The sequence below is a fragment of the Pleurodeles waltl genome, chromosome 6, assembly GCF_031143425.1.
Source record: "Pleurodeles waltl isolate 20211129_DDA chromosome 6, aPleWal1.hap1.20221129, whole genome shotgun sequence".
In the NCBI taxonomy this organism is placed as follows: domain Eukaryota; kingdom Metazoa; phylum Chordata; class Amphibia; order Caudata; family Salamandridae; genus Pleurodeles; species Pleurodeles waltl.
This window is the reverse complement of record NC_090445.1, coordinates 650405849-650425347: the sequence shown is the minus strand read 5'-3', so window position 1 is coordinate 650425347 and position 19499 is coordinate 650405849.

Genomic DNA, 19499 nt, shown 5'->3' with positions numbered 1-19499 from the left:
CAACTCCTTCTGCCCCTTCCGAAACATGCAGTACCTTCAAGTTATTTCTCCTTGAATTATTTTCTAATTGTTCCAACTTATCTTGGAGGGCCTGCTCAGAATCTTTCAAGGCCTGAATGTCAACTTTGTTCACTTCAATGTCCTCTTTCAAAGTTACCACCATAGCTTCCAGGGCCTGTGTTCTTAATGACAGGAGATCCCATTTTTTTCCAAGGCCTCACAGACCTCTCTAATCTCTGCCTGATTTTTTTCAGAGGTGAAAAACCCATTCCCAATGTCCTTCAAGAGGGTGAGTATCAATGCTTCTACTGAAGGCTCCTTACCAGAAGCCTGTCGAGAGGGACCCGACTGATCCGCCGGAGCCTGACACGGGATACTACCCTCAAAAGAGCTCTGTGATACCTCGACAGAAGGGTCAACACTGCCAGTAGCCTGAGGAGAGGGGAGCCCCCCCCTTTGGACTGACTGCATACCAAAGCATTGTGGGGTCTCAACTGCTTGAGAGGGGTCCCCTAATTCACAACTCCTTGTATCTGAATGTTCATGCATCTCCCTAGTGCCTTGGGAGTTCCTTTCCGGCATGGATTCTAATAAAGAAGCATCCACCCCAGGTTGAAGTTTAAAGAAGGATCTCACAGAGGGGGTGATTTTAGGGGCAGCGCTGATACTATTTTTATTGCAACACGGCTGTCCAGACCGCTTTATAAAAGTCAGGCCCCCACCCCCGGTGGTACTAACTTCATCCCCTAGGGGCCAATGCTCTCCGTTTTTAACTAAACATGCAGAGTTAGGTAGAGGATCAGCAACTTCAAAACAGACCGAGTCCAAAACCTTCCTACCTTGTAGTTGAGCCCCACTCCAGGTATTCCACAGCAAGGGCCGTCCTAGTTGGGCCTCTAAAGACTTTCCAGGCTCTTACAGCACTCCATTCACCCTCCTCACCTTCCTGCAGCCTCCTAAGGGAGCCTTGGGGCGACTGGGACTGAGCCAGCTTTTGCCTGTGCTGGATCTGCCCCTGCCTGCTTCTCCCCGGCGGGGGGCCTGTGCAATGGCCCTCTGTGAGCGCCACAGCTCCAGGGCTGCTCGCCTCCACAGTGCCCCTGGAGAGGCGATCCTACGTGCCCGAGCTGGCTCACCACTCCTGTGGCTCGGGAGATCAAAGTCAGCGAGGTCCGTCTGGCACATTTGGCACGAGGGAGCTTTCTCCCTGCCCCGTCCCCAACCGGGAAAGACGTGACGCTCAGCGCGCGGCAGTGCTGCTGCGGCCCGCCATGTCCTCAGTATTCACAGACTATTGTCACGAGGATCTGGGACTCAGGTTCTAGAAGTAAATTTCTTTCCTTTCAGGACAGTAGTCTAGTGAGATGAGATGAACATTGATTCTAATCTAACACTAGGTGCAGGTCTACTTCATATGAGCCTGGTATTCATAGTATGCCTTCCCTGCATTGTCTGTTTGAAGGTGCCTATTACAATGTATGCCTCCTCCGAACCTCTTCGGTCGATCTTCTGGACATCTCTTGTTCAATCGTTTAAACCTAAGGCATCTCCCCAATATTTAAATATTCACAACAAAGCATCCTTCTGAGGGTCTGAGAAAAAGATACAAAAAGTATTGCTAGCCCAACTAGTGTAGTCATCTCACAAATAAAAAATAAAAAATAATTATTCAAATATGGAATTGAATAGAATATTTATCAAAATATATATTGTTTTATTTTATTTACTATTTGTTGACAAGTATTACAAGACAGGATACATAAAAATATACAACAAACAAATACAAATAATATGAAAAGACGACACATAAATATTTTAAAAATCGTTGGACCATACACCACGTTTCGTAAAGATGAGAATGTTGAAGAAAGGTCATAAAGATGTGTTCAATTGATGACACAGTGTCTCCAAATCAAGTGCAACTCATATTATTTTCAGTTCCAAAAGCCAATCCACTAAATAACAACCATAAATTAAGTAAAAATATGATTCAAATGAATTAATAATGTACGGACCTATTTTACAAAGGCACATTTCAAATATGATACATTTCAAGGCCTATTTAAATTGATATTATTAATTACATAATTAGTTTGTTTACATTAACATTTATAGCAATCATCTTACTAGTAAAAGTGACATTTTATAATCAATAAGTGAAGATAATCATTTTGACCTGGGACACAGAGATCAAGTATTTATTTTCAAGGCATATTTTATAAATGCAAAATATCAATCTTTGATTGTGGATTGCACCGATGATTATTGTAGCGTAAATCTGATTTCTGATAATCAATGTTATTCAGATAAATTTGTGCTGTAATTATGTCATTACTTACCCAAAAATAGCCAGACAATGATTTCAGTGATGGCAATCTGAAATAACAAGCATACACTCTGCAGTAGGGACAGGGCACAATTTTTATTAGGGAAACAGGTTCTTCACCACAATTAACAGAAATCTCACTACAATTCATTCAAAAAATAATTCTTCAAAATATGCTCACCTGAGTCCATAATCTTTCAAACGACTATGCCTGAATGGCGGTTCAAACGAGTGAATGGCAGAGGTGAGGAGTCAGAGTGCTGGATTCTTGTGTCTCTGTTTTCTCTCTTATGCCAATCCTCCATTCCACCACTGGCCCTCATATTATTTGTTTATGTAGTCATTGATGGAGGCGGCGAAATACGAAAGAGTGCATCACTCCTGTTGGATCAGCTCACACCATTAGTGCCATCAGACAAATGCTAAATTAATTTAATGATAAAGGTTGAGCATTGGGGCGTGATATGAATGATACACCGTGTGCGATTCAAAGCACCAAAGTGAATGTTTATGACCATAGCAGACATAGAAGAAGGGCCTGGCAGTCATGGATTGTGCTGGATTGTTATTAGCCTGTTGGAGGGTGAGCTGTATCGTATGTTGGTTTCTGGGAAGCCGCCCACCTTCTCCTGCTGAGTGCCACTGCCACATTCATATATTTGTTTTGTTTTCTGGGCCCCGGAGAGAGGCTTGAATCCTTTACTATGTGCTAGATAGTGTTGTCAGATTTTGCAAAGAAGAACAAAGTACATTAGAGATTTTGAGCTGCAGCCAAAGCACAGGAAGGTGGCAAAGGTCCTGTTATCTTGTGGCTGGCAGGGTTCTAAAAGGAAGAGAAGTTCTGTGAGCAAGGATGATAATTTCCTCAGATTTAGCATAGAATTCGACGTGAGGTGGACGACAGAAACATTCTGCAATGGTATCCTCTCTTATGACGGCTTGTTTCCTTTCTATGTTTACCATCTCAAATAACTGTCTTAGTAGAGTTTTCAGCTATTTTACTGATGTTTGTATTCGATGGTAGATTCAAATTTCTACCAAATTCATGTTTGCAAGGGCTTAGTGTAAGTGTACACTGAGTGGGTGTCTGAACACTAGTACCTCGGTCTTTGATATGTTAAAAATATAGTTTGTGTTACTGAACTTACTTTTGGTAGCACACAGCAGAGATGTGTTGCCAGTGCTGGCTTTTTTGACTTGTACCCAGAGCATGACTTCAAGTGGGGCTGCCTTTGTTGTTTGAGGCAGGTCCATCGATTTTTTTTTTCAGAACCATTTCTCCTGATTGCCAGTCTGCAGACAGTCAATAGGTAAACTCAAAATTTCTTATCTGCAGCAAAGATTCCTTCAACTTTAGCCTGGCCTACTGTGTTGATGGATTTTGGTAGAATGTTGCTGCATTTCTGCAAGTTGGACAAATCCCTTTGCTTTGCTCTATTGGTTCTTGGTAGTGCTTCTTCAAGATGGTCATTCCAACTTTATTTACTGGATCTATTAATTGAATACCGGGATTCACAAATGGTGGGTTGATTTTCTAGGCTAAAACTGCCTTTTCTAATAGCAGCCTGAGATCATGATATTTGATATGTTTCAGTGCTTACCTTGTGTAAAAAAAAGTAAGTGCCAGGCCTTAAGGTATTTAAGAGAAATCAACTGCAGTTGGTATCAACCGCAGATTTTGTAGCTGTTGTCAGTGGTCAGAGTTATATAACGCAATAATGATCACACTCATACACATGTGACATTTTGGACACCTCAGACTGTAAAGTAGGCCTTGACATCCTAACATCATCATTTTCCTAAAAAAAATATTAACAAGTTCATCTCTCTACTGTGTGTTCTTCTAAACATATGGACACATAGGGCCGTATTTATACTCTGGTTGCGCCGAATTTGCGTCGTTTTTTTCGACGCAAATTCGACGCTAAACTAACGCCAACTAACGCCATATTTATACTATGGCGTTAGACGCTTTGGGCGCCAAAGTGCCCGGAGTGAGCGTCATTTTTTAGCGTGAACCCCTTCCTTGCGTTAATGAGATGCAAGGGAGGCGTTCCCGTCTAAAAAAATGACTCCCAGGCCTTTACGTGGTATTTATACTCCCGGGCAAAAATGACGCCCGGGAGTGGGCGTGGCCAAAAACGGCGCATTTGCGCCGCTTTTTAACGCCTGGGTCAGGGATGGCGTTAAGGGACAAGTGGGCTCAAAATGAGCCCACAGTGCCCTCTCCTGCCCCCAGGGACCCCCCCTGCCACCCCTGCCCACCCCAGGAGGACACCCAAGGATGGAGGGACCCATCCCAGTGAAGTACAGGTAAGTTCAGGTAAGTATAATTTTTGTTATTTTTCAATTTTTTTTTGTGGCATAGGGGGGCCTTATTTGTGCCCCCCTACATGCCACTATGCCCAATGACCATGCCCAGGGGACATAAGTCCCCTGGGCATGGCCATTGGGCAAGGGGGCATGACTCCTATCTTTACAATGATAGGAGTCATGTTGATGGGGGATGGGCGTCGAAAAAAAATGGCGCAAGTCGAGTTACGACGATTTTTTCGACGTAACCTGACTTGCCCCATTTTAAGACGCCCATGCGCCATTTTCCCCCTACGCCGGCGCTGCCTGGTGTACGTGGTTTTTCTCGCGCACACCAGGCAGCACCGGTCTGCTTGCGCCGGCTAACGCCATTCAATAAATACGGCGCCCGCATGGCGCTTCAGAATGGCGTTAGCCGGCGCAAACCTTTTGACGCTAAACTGCGTTAGCGCAGTTTAGCGTCAAAAAGTATAAATATGGGCCATAGTGGCACCATGTAGTGGACACTGAAAAATATGTGTTGATCTTTAGAAATGAATGCTGGAGCAGAGCACCGGAAAACACAGACACAAATTAAACACTGAATTTTGTTTATATTGAGCCTGAGATTGTTCTTGATGCAATGGCTTTCTTTTGCTTTGAGCTGTGTCTACAACGCATTTTGAGTCCTAGCCAAAAAATGACATTTTTTTGTAAAGGGAAAAGGGATCTTCATTCCTTCGATCTTGGAGACGTGTTGGGAGGCACATAGTAAAGTGTAGATACGATTGTATATACATTGAATAATGAGAGCGCTAAGATGCAGCTTTACTTTACTCCTCTGTTTGTGGTGAACGGTGTGTGTTTTATTTCATCGATTTCTCCTCTTACTTGGTCATTGGAGTCAGAAAACTGCATCTGTGTAATTCTCAGCAGTAGCGGGCACATGCCAAATGAGCTGCAAGTTGACATGGCCATAAGCTTGGGAGAGGTCCAGTAAAGCAATAAAAAGGGGTGGCTGCGTCAAACTTGTAAGCAATGTGCAAGAGGTTGAAGACATGGACAATGGTGGACAGGCCTCCCCATCGAGTTAATAGCATTATAACTGACATAAAGCGGATAGCAAGGCACATGACTATACAATAAAATCCTCTGAACTGAACTTAACTAACAATATAAACCGTGTTTTAATGGGCAGGTACTCTTGGGCTGAATGTGACTCGATTTACATTTTTTTAAAGTAAAAGTAATACCTGATACTTAAAAATAGGAAGCGGTACCGGTAGGCCTATCTGTCTCTTTTAAACTCAGACTATAAATAAAATAATCCATGACTTCGGAGAGGTGAGTGTATTGCATTTGTCAATACAAACCTCGCATGCAGTATCTAGGTCACCCTTGCCATGAAGTCCTTTTTCACTCGTTTCCCTTGGAGAAGGGTTCCAGTTCAAGCACCTGGCATATGTTATTGCAATGTCTAGGACATAACACCAAGATGTCTCTCTAAAAGATGAGTCCCGTACCTTCCTAGTTACATTGTGGAGCTTTGTTGCTGCCACCACTATCTAGAAGTAGTGGGAATGTTGTGTCACTTGAGGACTCGCAGCTCGGCTGTGGAACTGCCTGCACAGGTCTTCTCTAGTCAAGGGGGAGGACCTCACTGTAAAATAGCATCATGTCAAAGCAAACAGTGAGCAGGAGCCCTGAACCGGAAGCGAGTCCGCTGGCTCTGACTGGGTTTCTAGAAGGTGGAACGGCAACCTTTTCATTAAACAGGCGTAATCCTGTAATTTTCGGCAGTTGGTGTTATTTGTTGCTTTACCACATCACTTACTTTCAAGTCCGTTTGGGTGAAAATCCTTTTATAGGAGCACAGGCATTATGCGAATGGACAGAAGGCGAGTAGCTGTTTTTCACTACGCTTGTTTTTTAGCGTGAAATTCATTCTGGAGTCCAACATGAACGCCAGGATACATTTCGTAACGTGCAACTAAATGCTTTGTTTCCCTTTCTTGTAATTTCATATAATATTCTACAATGTGCTCAACTATGCAAAAAACAATTATGCATATCTATGACTAAAGTAGTCAGAAGCCTGTTACATCGTCACCTCAACTTTTCATTGGCAGGAACCGTTAGGATTTCATCCAACACCAGCAGGTTTGGATTTTAATTTAGGAGCTTTGTTTAATGATGTCCTTTCGTTTATCGCTCAAGTATAAACTATCATTACAAGTTTATTCTCAATCCAGGCAATCCATACAAATCTTTGCCCTATTGCACCCTCCTAACACAGTTGCATAGTTCTGACAGTTATAATTGTAATTCCTTCCTGTGTAATAACAGCTACAAAAGACTTAAAAATAAGGATGTTTTCATCCTGCAGCGTCCTGAATCACGCTGCATAGCTTATACTAGGAGTGAGGTGCCACACTCATTCATTCCAGCCTTGAAGACCCTTAACTGGATCACTATCCTGCAGTCTAGTCTGATTTATGGCTCCATTTCTAAAGCCTTCTGCTCTTACCAAACCACCCAAAGCTTGAGGTCAGTAACCTGCGGCCTACTTACTGTTAGCCCAGCCGGCTATCAAAGAAATGGTTAAGGATTTCTAAATGCTGAGAACATACCGGCTGTCCATTTCGGCCCTAAAGTGCATTCATCCATTATAACCAGGAGGCTCAGTAACCTCTCATAACTTTTTAGATCAATCTGACTGCAAAGCAATCATGTGGCTATGACCATGCAGTGCTTTACCTCTCCCACAAAAATATAATACATAAATAAATATGTACCTGTTCATCTCTTAATACTACCAGTCTGCCTATCTGAATTGCGCCCACTGTCAGGCAAGCGCCAAGAGGTCAAAGTGATGGAGAACTTGGAGCTTACTAAAGCCCAACTAACTTTACCATATCACTAGCTCGAAGGATAATCAGTTTTGGAACTGATTTCCTAATGGGTATGGTATCCTTCTAAATGATACAGGATCTAGTATAATTATTGTTAGAAATGGGGTCTTTGGTTGACAGTCAGGTTACCCCCTGTTCAAGGAAGGACCCTCACTCTAGTCAGGGTAAAAGAGAATCACCCTCAGCTAGCCCAGCCTTACCCCCTTGGTAGCTTGGCAAAGCAATAGGCTTAACTTCAGAGTGCTAGGTGTCAAGTATTTGTACCAACACACACAGTAACTTAATGAAAACACTACAAAATGACACAACACCAGTTTAGAAAAATAGGAAATATTTATCTAAACAAAACAAGAGCAAAACAACAAAAATCTGACATACACAAGTCAAGTTATGAATTTTTAAAGATTAATCTCAAAATTAGCACTTAGAAACACAAAATGTTTCGATGAGGTGTTAACACGGCGTCGTAATAGAGTAGTTCCCAACAATCTGACACCAGCGGCTCCGGAAACGGAGTCGCGTAGACCCCCCAGGTACAGTACCTTTGGTGAAGAGTGAAAACAAGCTGATGCGCAAAGTCAGGGATGGCTGCGTCTGTGCGAAACGTTGAATCTGCGCACTTCAAGCGGCATCGGTCACGACGTGGTGCGGCGACTTCCACAGAGTTGCGGACTTCAGCGGGGCTGCAGTGATGTCGGGCCTGCGAAGGTGGTCGCATTCCATCGAAGATCACGGAGTCGGTTGTAGGCAGCATCACTGGATTCAGCAGTGGCGTCGGTCCGAAGTCGATTTCCTTGGATTTTCACCAGCTTTCCTTTCAAGGGTCCAGGGACTGGATAGGGCACCACTTGTCAGAGCAGGAGTCTCTCTCTCCAGAGACTCCAGGTGTTGGCAGAGAGAAGTCTTCAAACAGCAGGAGGCAAGCTCTAAATCAAGCCCTTGGAGATTTCTTCACAAGATGGAAGGCACACAAAGTCCAGTCTTTGCCCTCTTACTCTGGCAGAAGCAGCAACTGCAGGATAGCTCCACAAAGCACAGTCACAGGCAAGGCATCTCTTCTTCCTCAGCTCCTCAGCTCTTCTCCAAGCTGACGTTCCTCTTGTTTCCAGAAGTGTTCTAAAGTCTGTGGGTTTGGGTGCCCTTCTTATACCCAATTTCTCCTTTGAAGTAGGCCTACTTCAAAGTAAAGTCTCTTTTGAATGTGAAATCCTGCCTTGCCCAGGCCAGACCCCAGACACTCACCAGGGGGTCGGAGACTGCATTGTGTGAGGACAGGCACAGCCCTTTCAGGTGTAAATGACCACTCCTCCCCACCCCCCTAGCACAGATGGCTCATCAGGAAATGCAGACTACACCCCAGCTTCCTTTGTGTCACTGTCTAGTGTGAGGTGCAACCAGCCCAACTGTCAAACTGACCCAAACAGGGACTCCACAAACAGGAAGAGTCACAGAAATGGTATAAGCATAAGTGGTATTTTCAAACACACAATCTTAAAATCAACTTTACTGAAAGATGTATTTTTAAATTGTGAGCTCAGAGACCCCAAACTCCACATGCCCATCCGCTCCCAAAGGGAATCTACACTTTAATCAGATTTAAAGGTAGCCCCCATGTTAACCTATGAGAGGGATAGGCCTTGCAGCAGTGAAAAAGCGAATTTAGCAATATTTCACTGTCAGGACATATAAAACACATTACTATATGTCCTACCTTAACCATACACTGCAGCCTGCCCTTGGGGCTACCTAGGGCCTACCTTTGGGGTGTCTTACATGTAAGAAAAGGGAAGGTTTAGGCCTGGCAAGTGGGTACACTTGCCAAGTCGAATTTACAGTTAAAAACTGCACACACAGACACTGCAGTGGCAGGTCTGAGAAATGATTACAGAGCTACTTATGTGGGTGGCACAACCAGTGCTGCAGGTCCACTAGTAGCATTTGATTTACAGGCCCTGTCACCTCTAGTGCACTTTACTAGGGACTTACTAGTAAATCAAATATGCCAATCATGGATAAACTAAGGAGCACTTTCACTTTAGCACTGGTTAGCAGTGGTAAAGTGCCCAGAGTAACAAAAACAGCAAAATCAAAGTCCAGCACACATCAACAACCTGGGGAACAGAGGCAAAAAGTTAAGGGAAACCACCAAGGATGAAAAGTCTAACAATTATTTTCAGAAGTGTCTTCTTTATAGATGAGAAGTTATCCTGTTGAACTTTTTTTAGGACATTTCCCAGCCCTAACAGTTCTTTTTCATTGCCAAATAACAAAACAGCATCAAGTTAAGTTTCCAGACAACAAAAACACCGCAAACTCATTTGTGACACAAAGGAATTATTTTCGCACTCATCGTGTTTCTACAGTGACTAGCTTTTTTGCAAGGAAACACGTTTAAATGCATTGGGCACAGGATAAACAAACGCATTCTCAGCTATTAATGAAGGTGTTACATGAATCTGTTCACGGGCCCAGGAGATGAAGAAATGACAGCTGCACCTTCTCAAATTATGGCCCAGCCCTTCCCTAGACTGCAGAGTGTATTGCAGCTGCCACAAGCTGTGCTTAATTAATGAATGAAATGCAAGAATATTCCACTAGCTTAGCCGCTCTAGGCGAAGCTTTAGCCATGTATTGGTCATAACGTTAGCATGCCTCAAAGGGGTGGGTGAGTGTTACCGTTTTTGGTTTGATATCCTGGACAAAGAGTCCGAATTTTACAAAAGGGTGGGCCAACAGTGTTCATGATATCATTCACCAGGTTATGGTATCACATCTGGCATCCTACCAAGTGATGCAAGATACTCTGGGTTGCACTTCTCCTAAAAATGTACATGAGGTGACTCTCTATAGGAATTGCTTCTCCACAGCCCTCCCTGGCTGCTGAAGGCAACCTCTCCCTCAACACCCTTTCTGTGGTAGGTTTGCTATGATTGCATCATCAACAGTGTGTTACCTGGTAGGTTCAACTGACAAGTTCTAAGTACAAACAGGGTGGTTACTTGAAGCTGGCGAGACAAACACAGTTGGGAATAGGAAAGGCCAGTTATTTGAAGCACACCACATTGTCTTCCATGCTAATTTCTTCCAACAACTCCCTACAAGAGGCAGGGCCAACCTACACATACTCCTAATCCAATATGGAGTACTCAACACATACAACTAAGATAGTGATCCGAAGGGAATCATGGCCCCTAGCCTCTCCGTCATATCACGTCCTTCAAAAACCACATAAAAAGCCGTTGATTCAAGCTAGGTTGCTTCACAATGCTTCTAAGGGGTTTTTGTATGGATTCTGTGCTTATTTTGCAAATATTTTCCAAAGTACTGTAATTTAATTCTGAGACCATTACTTACTTGTCCCAACGTGCCCTGTTTCCAGTGCAGTTTTGTGCTTAGATTCAACCTTCAGCTTCAATAACACTCTCCACATTTCTCCATGCCTATTTACGCTTTTTCCTTTTCACAATTAACTCTTTATTGAAGATTAACCTTGTCATACATGTATATTTCATCTGTAGATGACAATGTGGCTACAGAAGGAGTCTTTAGTTCTTCTGCCCATCTACATAAGAGAGGAAAGTGCATGCATCTGTAACATCCAGCCCTTGATGCAAGGCATCTGTTGTAAATATATAGACCTAAGCACGTAGAAAGTTGAAGGCCGCCACATGTTATCTGAGATTAACAATGAAATTATATGAGCAGGCATAGATTGAAACTGTTACTAGTTGCGAAAAGTTCATATTTTGCATCCTGCAAAGTTTCATCTGTCTTTGCCTTTGTTTCTGGCTCATGTCACATAAGAGATGTAGCAATTGTCAACTACTGCCTAGAGGAGCAATTACCATTTTTCACAAGTGAATGAGGTGTTACAGGGAACATTAGACTTGGGGAAGCCATTGGAACTTTTTTAGGGTTAAGCTTGTTTGATTCTTTTGAGGTCTTAAAGGTTGTATTTCATTTCCACATGAAGAGTCTAACCTTGAACTGTTAAACTGCGGCAGAGGAGGTTGTGGCCGGAGGCCTGGGTGAAAGGAAGCCTACTCCTTGAAAACCTAATACGCCTTGACCAGTTCGACCGAGGATTAGGATGTGGTCAGGATTAGATTTGACTCAGCAATTTGCCAATGACCATGTCTCAGTTGAACAGCGGAAGCACCTTATTTATTGAGGGAATGGAGAGATTTCTTCATTCAAAATAAAATGTTGATGATCTTATCCTGAACATTTCAGCCACATTTGTCAGCACACGGAGAGAACTCTGGGTGTCAGTGTAAAGTCCTAATATGAGCGGAGTTTGCTTAACCACTTCCTTGCCAAGATTGAACATAAACTACTACTTCATAATATTTCTGTCTCACTGTGATTGGTATTGTCCGTTGCTCATCACTATCAGACATGAAGATGTTCTTTCTGTAGAACTGTGGACTATGGCCCTGTTTCCCATGTGGGAGTGCAAAGGTTTTCCATTGAAGGAGGCTTCTACCTCAAAGAGCTCAAAGAGGCAATCCTTAAAGAAACTATAGCCATCTTAAAGATGCATTCTTTCAGTGACCCTGCATCTGCTTGAGAACCTGGGATGCTATGTGGATTGAAGTGTTAAATGGGCAAACAAAGCAGTTACCAAAGCAGCATAAATCCTCTCAATTCCTCCTGGGGAGTGTCTCAGAGTTCGATGTGCATTATGACGTTTGACATTGGTGGTAATGCTCTCAGTACTGGTATCAGAGATGCACCATTGACCTGAATCGGCGTTTGCTGGAAACAACTTGGTTCTCAATTTCTCGTTACCATGGGTTCCTGGGTTGTTACAACTGGTTTTCCTTTTTATATGTCACTCCAAATCATCTAACTAGAATGCCCACAAAAAAATATGAGGATCATTTCATTTTTTAAAAGACAGCACGACCATCAAGGGGTTTTATTCTTTAAAAAATAACTTTAGGTCCCAGAGGAACATTTTAGGTAGACCCACCTATTCAATTTCAGACACTGATTACTGGACATTAATGATAGTAAAGGGAACAAACAAAACTTCAAACAAGGTTTCACTTTGCAGTAATCACCTAACAATGTCCTTTCCCACTGCTTTTCAGAAAATTCCACTCTGATTCTTCTAAAGAGCAAAATGTGTCCAGGACTTCTATTAAATGTTCAGACATTTTAAGTCTTTACCAGGTTGGCCAATTAAACCTTCATAATTCCTTACTAGTGTTATTTTACAAAATAAAATGATCCACATTTTTGTTTTTGTTTTGAGAAGTCCACTTATAATGGTAAATCTGTAATGCGTTTTCCTTGAAAATGTTAGAGGTATTGCTAAACAAGCATTGGCAAAGCCAATCGGTTTCACCTTTGTGTTTTCTTTTTCCATTCTATCTTGCTAACTGGATTATAAATATTAGAAAAATGTTAGAATAATATTTGTTTTAAATTAGATAAACCTGCTGCACCATTCAAATCATGAACCTAGTGCCCGCAAGACAAGATAACTGCTCTTGTAACTGCCTATTTAGTAGTAAACTATTGCAATATTTGGTGCTTAGAGGAGTAATGACAACTTTTGGCTCAGTTGCCACTACTCCCACTGCACCATTTAAATCATGACCCTTTTACCTGCAAGGTAACTGCACTTGTGACTGCCTGTTTAGTATTAAAATATAACTTTGTTATTTGGTGTTTAGAGGGGTTTCTTGAGTTTTGGCCCCAGTGTTACTGCACCTGCTGCAGCACTAAAAGCATGTCCCTAGTGTCTACCAGGTAGCTTTGTGAGTGCCTGTTTAGTAGTAACATTGAGCATAAATCTGTGTTTAGAGGGGTTCTGACACATTGTGGCACCGGTGCCACTGCACCTGCTGCACAATTAAAACCATGACCCTAGTGCCTGCAAGATAACTGCACTTCTGACTGCCTGTTTAGTAGCAAAATATAGAACAATTTGGTGTTTAGAGGAGCTCTGACAACTTTTGGGCCTCATGCCATTGCACCTGCTGCACCATCCAAACAATAACTCTAATGCCTGCAAGATAACTGCACTTGTCACCTCCTGTTTAGTAGTAAGATATTGCAGTATTTGGTGCTTAGAGGAGTTATGACAACTTTTGACTCCGGTGCCACTGCACCTGCTGCACCATTCAAATCATGACACTTTTGCCTGCACGGACACTGTACTTGTAATTGCCTGTTTAGTAGTAACATTTCACAATAATCTGGTGTTAAAAGGGTACTGACACCTTGTGCACCAGTGCCACTTCCCCTGCTGCACAATAAAAACCATGACCCTAGTGCCTGCAGGACAACTGCACTTGTGACTGCCTGTTTAATAGTAAAGTATAGCAATATTTGGTGTTTAGAGGAGTTCTGCCAAGTTTTGGGCCTGATGCTATTGCACCCGCTGCACCATTTAAATCATGACCGTAGTGCCTGCAAGATAACTGCACTTGTGACTGTTTAGTAGTAAAATATTGCGATATTTCATATGTTTTCTTGGTTTTCTGTTGCATGAATGGGCTGTCCTTCACAACCTTCATCCATTTTGAGACTGGCTAAATTGACTCAGTTGTGTTGTTATTAGATTTGGGTGATAGGATGTAGAAGTACGTTGGTTAAAGTGCAGGCACAACATTCTGTGTAGCTTGAAATTTGGTCTCAGTTTGTGTTCTTTGATGTACTTATTTTCCTACCACAATGACATTTTAATTGCTGATTTAAGGCTTTGCTGTTTCTGTTTGGATGCTTAAGCTGTCATAAAAATACACTGTGCTATCCATTAACACCCTTGTACTTATTTGTTTAGCTTGCTGTCATCATAACACTTTGTTCACAATTTAAGGATATGTGGGCACAAAGGCTTTCTTAAAGAGCATTGTCAAAAGTATTTAGCTGTGAACATTGTCAAAAGTATTTAGCTGTGTATGCCTTTTACATCCATCGCTTTTAATGCAAATTTTCTCTTCGGTCTACTAGATATCTGTGATTTTCTAATGGACTACAGCCCATTGCCATTTTCTTAATGTAAAAAAGGTTCCATGATTGTTCCACACTGGGCATAGTTCAGACGTTACCAGAAAGATATTGCATCAGTGTAGGCAAAACCGTATGTTTGAAAAAGGGGATGATGGTGCCATTATATATAAATCCACCACTGCTCTATAACATTGTAGAAGTCGAGGTGCCTGACTGTGAAAGTTTTACTTTCTCACTTACATCCTCATTACCTTTTCAGTCTCTGGAGCCTTAATTCATTGCACTCCCCCCTCCATCCAAATCCCCGAACCAACAATCCAATTTCTAATAAGGCCATTCTCTTGCAGATAATATTGCCCCATATACTTTTACACTCGCAAATTCTGTGACCTTGGCCTATCTGTATTTAAGTGTATGGCCAATTTAAATTTAAGCAGGAGCTTAGTGATACAAGGATGGTTACTTCTGCGCTAAACAAACGGAACCGTTTTACTATGATAACCAAACACAAGCAAAAACCTCGTGCTCCAGCTGAAAGCAATTGAAAGTGCTTGAGCGCTTATGGCAGAGAAATTCCACCTAAAAAGAGAAATGGAATGCGCCTAATAACATAAAAAGAGCTCGCTCAGCATTTTTTTGCCACGAAAATTGAGGGAGTCTCAAACTCTTCGAAATAAGTGTTTATGCTGGTCAAAATCGTGTCAGACCCATCGGCAAACGTACCAACTGTGGCATCGTTGGCAGATAGGTTTAACAACTTTTTCATATAAAATTCCCGAACTTAACTCAATCTTTCCTGTAGAGGCCAAGAATGCACCAGACCCTGGTGTCTGGGATCTGAACAATCTCCGGTCCCCCTATGTTAACATTCGATCTCCAAAATCCAAAGGTGTTCTTATGTCTGGCGAACTCTGTTAAATTAGAGTGGGCGGTGCCACAGGTGTCAAAATCAGCCCTCCCCCTGGACTCGGCCCCACCACATATTATTAGCAAAGTTGTATCTGTGATTCAGCCTATGTATGCAGATCGTCTTAACATATTAATTTCCTCGACACAAGTTATGCATTCATGAAACGTGCTTTAGTGGTGCCACGCTGAAGAAACCTGCCATGGACCCAACTAAATTAGAACGCTGTTTCCCTATATCCCTGTTGGCTTACCCAGGTGAACTGTTAGAAACCGACAACTTTCTTCTTTCCTGGAATTCCACAGTCTTCTTTCTTCACCCATCACAATCAGGCTTTTGTCTTTCCCATAATACAGTAAATTTTGCTAGCAACTTTGGAAGATTTGAGATGGGTGCTAGTGCATGGGGGCACTGCAGCTGCCATTTTCCTCGACCTAAGTGCATCCTTTAACAGTGTCCAACAACTCACTTCTCCGGCAACTACTGGGCTGTGGGATCTGGACCTCACCCTTGAAATGGCTTGCCTCGTTGCAGAAGGACCATTGTTTTTAAATCTCTGAAAAACGTTTTCTCTCATCTATCCTGCCTATTTTTGTAAAGTCCCACAGGAGTCATCCCATAGCCCTTTATCACTTCTCTTCTAGGCTATGGAAATGTTTTATATTTGTGGAAGGCACATATTTTGCACAGTCGACTACAGACCATGCAGAATATGGCTGTCCTCATGTTATTGCATATTCCCAGACATCAACCAGTTTATTTTCACTTAAGGGATTTTCACTGGGTACCAGTGAAACAATGTGTACAATTCAAAACTCTCTGTTTTTTGTTCTGAGCATTCCACAACGCATCTTCTGGTTTTCTCAGTAAGTTGATTTAGCTTTACTCTCGAGCAAGGGCTCTTAAATTGGTCAGTCTATGGCTTGCAGATGTGCCCAGGATCAGAAGAGTTCAAGGAGGAGGGTGTTCTTCACTAACAGATTATTTATTACTATCATTATTATTATTATTAACATTTCATGCTGTGAATTGTGAGAAGCTTGTATAAACTATTTACAATATAATATATAGGTAACAACTCATGTATTAGGAAAGAGCGTACCTTTTAAATAAGAGTGCATGTTTGTACTTTACATTTACAATGCTTTGAGCTTAAAGCAAGAAGTTTAGAAAAAAGATGTAGTAGAGGAAACACTTAAATATTAGGCCAGGGCATAGAAATCTGCTCTGTGGGCAGAGTTTGTGGAATTCGGGCACTTCGCCCTATGCGGAGTAGCAGAGAGTTCCCGACTTCTGCATTTCAGAGCAGAGCAGAGGTCGTTCGTGCTCGTGAGATTGGGTTTTGGTGCTCTCTCGCAAATGCCAAGATACTCCTGGGTCGATCACACTGTTTTGGCTGCTGGAGCAAAACTTCACGTTCACTTGTGCTGCTTCCAGCCGAGATGGCAGCAAAAACAGTCCAGCTCATGAGCGCAAATGCACCTGGACTAGATTTTCTATTTAAGATACATCTAAATGCAGTTTAAGAGTGTTTTTTGAGTAGAATTTCTTCTGTAATGAACCCTTCAAGTTGTTTTTTAGATTGAGAAGTCTTTATTTTTAAACAGGAAGGGAGTACCTTAGAGACTCCAACTTTTTCCTGTGTAGCAGGCTCCTCCCAGTGCTTTGTCGATCTCCTGGTCACTTTTCACTTAGATTTCAAGTCAGAAGGATCACTCTCTTTGTCTCCTGGATCTACCTTTGGATTTAAGCACTTTCATTTTGAGAAATCACACAAGAAAGTTAAAGAACTATCGAATAAGGGTGTTGTTCATTTGCTTGGGCATGCACCAGTATTTCTTTGTACTTTTATTTAATTTTATAATTTTTATAGTGATGGGTGGTCTGGAGTTTAAGTATGGGCCTAGTTACTTATTTTTCATTTCTCTGTTTTTTCATCTTATGTAAAGGAAAATTGTGGCACAGTTCAGTACCTTTTCTACATGTCTGTGATGTTTGCAATATTATTTGCTATGTAGTCTAGATATCCATAGGGCCATCTAGACAGTAGGCCCAGTACTGGTAGTTATCAGTGCATTAAAGAAACATTTCAGTGATATATGTTTTTAAAACTTCATTTAGTACAGGGATGGCATTGGATAACACTAAAAATGTTGGGTATTTTTTGCATTTCTTTTTTTGCAAAAAGTGTATATGTTGTGTGGTTATATTTGATGGCATAGGAAGATATGTGTACTGTTGTTGTGAAATATTGACAGTCAGTTTGTGCATGCAGTTAGTGTTCCTTTGCCATAGACTTGCATGTGTTCTTTCTTTGTTTGCCATGCCTCCTTGCTCCTTATTGTTGTTTGACAATGTGGCTGGTGGCCATTTTGTCCATCCAGCCAGTGTCCCTTTGCCATAGACGTGCATGTGTTTTTTCTTTGTTCTCCATGCCTCCTTGCTCCTTGTTGTTTGACCATGTGGCTGGCAGCCATTTTGTGCATGCAGCCAGTGTTCCTTTGCCATAGATGTGCATGTGTTCTTTGTTTCCCACTCCTCCTTGCTCCTTGTTGTTGTTGTTTGACCATGTGGCTGGTAGCCATTCTCTCCATCCAGACAGTGTCCCTTTGCCATAGACATGCATGGGCTCTTTGTTTGCCATGCCTCCTTGCTCCTTGTTGTTGTTTGACCATGTGGCTGGCAGCCACTTTATCCATCCAGCCAGTGTCCCTTTGCCATAGGTTTGCATTTTCTCTTTGCTTGTCATGCCTCCTTGCTCCTTCTTGTTGACTGACCATGTACCATTCATCCAGTGTGTCTTTACCATTGGCTTACATTCAGACATTGTTAACTATTGATCATTTGTTTGTTTTAGGATTCTATTTAATTTTTTTATTTTTATTTTCTTTTTTCTTTTAACTTTTTATTCTATTGTTTTTTAATTCAATTGATAATTTCATTTTTTTTAATTTTTTTTAATTTTAGTTCATTTTAATTTTGTATTGTATGTTTTATTTTAGTTTTAAGTTTAGTTTTATTTTTAATTTTCATTTTTAATTTAAAACTTTATTTAATTCTGCATTTTGCCTTGATCCAAACATGCACATCCATTCCTCCATCCATCCACCAAAGACGCACAGCTGCACTACAGCATTCTGTTTCTTTAGTGTATGATAATTCAATTTCCTCAAGGACACCCTGGCTGCAGAGCACTACAGACAAATCAGCAGTACAGTTCATTTAATTTCTCCTAGACCATCTTGCTACAATGGATTTTTGTAAAGGATTATTCCATTTACCCAAGCACCTTTCTCTGACTACCCCATGCGTCCCCTTTGACACAGATGGAGATCAAGCAAAGAGCTGTATTTGCATGATGTGCTGCCTGATTTGAAAATACATTTTATTGTATGTTAGTGTGGGTTGACTTGAAAATGTTTGATTACAATTGGTATTTCTTACATAAGTAACCAACTGCCCTAAGATTGCATTTGTCTGTACTACTGCAACCTGCAACACTGCCACATTTCACTAGCTGCATGCTTTTCTTGCTTGGTTGCTTTTAGCTGCACAACAGAAAAGACCTCACATCACCTGCAGTACTGCCAAAGGGAAATCCTTACACTTACTTCAGTCCTCCCATCTCTTGAGTATCTTAGTGCCACTGCCAACTCAGAGCTTAACATGGCCCCAAAAAAAGTTGCTCCCTTGAAAGTGGCCAGCGAGACGAAGCAGCTTTCCATCAGTGGCGTACTAACCACAACCTTTTTAGTGAAACGTGTGCCTGCCACACCGGCCTCCAGGGAGGAACCTAGGAGAAGCACTCCCGCATCAATAGCACCACTCTAATTTAAGCCCTAGATCATGTCTGTCAGTGAGGCAGCCACTGTAATCATTGCGACACTGACGAGCAGTGATGTTCCATTGGATTTGTCCCTTTCACAAAGTAGTACCTAATCATTTCAGGAAACAGAGCAAAGTAGAAAGCATCAACATCCAGCAAAAGTGGGTCTTCCCGAAGTTGGAGCAGAACAGGAGGTCAAGCTTCCTGCTGAGCAAGATCCTCCTCTTTTAAAATCAATGGTCCCAGATTTCTAGCAAGAAAAAGGAAGGG